This window comes from Plectropomus leopardus, unplaced genomic scaffold, assembly GCF_008729295.1.
Source record: "Plectropomus leopardus isolate mb unplaced genomic scaffold, YSFRI_Pleo_2.0 unplaced_scaffold5034, whole genome shotgun sequence".
In the NCBI taxonomy this organism is placed as follows: Eukaryota; Metazoa; Chordata; class Actinopteri; order Perciformes; family Serranidae; genus Plectropomus; species Plectropomus leopardus.
Window position 1 is genome coordinate 1 of NW_024655257.1, and position 2,290 is coordinate 2,290.

General features: G+C 42.4%; 1 long non-coding RNA gene across 2 annotated transcripts; it reads left to right on the top strand.

The window, feature by feature from the left end:
* Window positions 1–501: 501 nt before the first annotated feature.
* On the top strand, window positions 502–1,947 carry LOC121939544. 2 transcript variants are annotated; one of them, XR_006105482.1, is made up of 3 exons: window positions 502–704; window positions 805–922; window positions 1,300–1,947. It is a non-coding gene; the product is annotated as an uncharacterized LOC121939544 (long non-coding RNA). The 2 variants fall into 2 exon arrangements; XR_006105481.1 differs by having other exon boundaries at window positions 1,334–1,947.
* Window positions 1,948–2,290: the final 343 nt, after the last annotated feature.

Here is a 2,290-nt window from a genome sequence, read left to right on the forward strand (position 1 = left end):
CTGGAGGCGGAGCTCCGGGTCCTTCCAGGAAGCGGCTCACCTGTGTGACTCAGCTGGAGGCGGAGCTCCGGACCTCTATATTTCGTGATAATGTTGTATAGCCTTTTTCCTCGTTTTGTTTACATGCTATATTATGGTGTGTTTGGCTGCAAAATCCTATGCTGTGAGATGTTTCTGCACTGTATTTTATGCGTTTTTCAGCTTTTTTTTGGGACATGTCATATTTTGACATTTTTCGCCTACTATAGTATGGCATTTCCGTTTGTTTTTTGGACATGCTATTGTCACCTTTAAAATGTAATAGAGTATATATGGTTAAAAAGCAAAAGGAAACAAGGTACAAACTACAAATTACTATGCCTTAGAAATCCTACTCAAGAAAACGTGCCACATCTGTTCTTATTTTTTAATTTTGTTTTGTTCTTCATATTTCCATCCAATAGATACTGCAGAGACATTTGATAGTTCAGCCAATCAGAGAGCCGCTTACTGCAGGTAGTTTCCGCCCACCTGCACAGGTTTGTGGGTAGCATGTTTGGGTGTTTCGTGCCTGCAGAGAGGCAGCTCGCGCTGCGTCGTAGCTTCTAGACAAACGTGAATTAACGGACAGAGAAACGGGAGAAACCGGAAGGAAAGACTGAGGCAGAGTCTTCGGAAGACAACGTAAGTGTCACGTGAGTGGTCGCTCGTGAAAGCGGCTCCAGGTGAGTTCGTTCAGCTCAGTAGCTGCCGGGTACCTGTTAACCTGTTCGCGCCATCTTTCGCTGCTGCTCTGACTGAGTCTGTCTCGTCTGCTCTCGTTAGTTTGAAAGTGCGGACATTTCCGACGGTTTCCTCGTGTCCTGCTGCACGGACCCGGAGCACCGTGGCCTTCCTGGACGCCAGCATGTTTGTTTCCGGTGTTTAACCCTCACGGAGACCGGTGAGCACAATGAATGCCCCTCTATGAGAGCTTCCTGATACTCAGCACTTTGCTGGAGGATTTATTGTAGTCCGAGTTACTCAGTGTTGTTGGATTTAAGGTTTATTTAAAGGTCTGCGCAGTGAATTGAATCAACTTATTTTGCACCTGTGAAGAAAGTTGTTTATTATGGCAGCTAAAGTATCACATTTATAATTTGCACTGTTAAAGGGCATTTACACTAAAAAACGTTAGGCTGCAGATAAAAGGAATTTACAGTATTTCATATCATTTTAATTCATAAGGTTTGATAGTTTTGGTTCCATGATGTTAAAACAGGTCAGACAGACTGTTTAAAGTGGTATCTCCTGATATTTTCGGACCCTGTCTGTTGACAGGTTGGGTTTTTTGTGTTGGTTTGTTTCTTCTAAGGACCTGTCCAGTGATACAGATGGCGAGCCTTCCCACCTGGATCTTGAGAGACCAGGATATCCTGTGGTCAGTGGACAGGTTTTTCTGCACTCTGTGGTGTGGTAGGACCAGTATCTGCAGACACCCTCACACTCAGCCCCATACACCCCCCCCCCTTCAACACGGCGCACATACACTGACCCCTCGCCCATGGACATCTGAATCCCCCATACTTACCTTTTTTTTTTGACATCCCGGGATCTTTGGACTTGTACTAACTTTTTTGTGACTTTTTTTTGCGCTGTGGACTCAAGCCGACATACTACCTGTTTGTTCCCTGTAACGTTTCTTTGGTGGCTAATGTATCAGAGATCCTCCTTAAGTGAATGGTGTTTGTAATATAAAGTGATATAAGGTTATTCTGGTTATTGTGAACTGTGGATTGGATCAGAAAAGCTTGAATTTGAGGTGACACACAAAATTCTGGTGAAAAGTGTGCATCCGAGATAGAATTAATACTGGCCAATGTGATACCTTATAATTGCCTTTGGTGATATTATGGTTATAATACCAACCTGTTGCACTGTGAAGCATGTTTTTATTTTTCTACTAAAGCCTGTATATTTTTACATTTACGTTCTTGCCTCTTAAGTCTCTTTTAAACACTCCGCTGAGCTCCAGCAGCCGAACCTTCTGATCCATCTAAATCTTAACCGAAGCAATGCTCTCCATATCCTCTAAGTGTTACACTTTATGATTTTTTTTTGCTGTTTTTGCATGATTTTATGCCATGACGTGTGTCGGCACACTTTTTTATGCAGTTTCAGCTCTTTTTGGGACATGTCATAGTTTGACATTTTTCACCATACTGTAAGATAAGATAATCCATCAGTGGGGAAATTCACAACGTTACAGCAGCTGTGAGGTACGAGGAAGTATAAACAGCAAAAGAATAATACAATAGCATAAAAATAAATA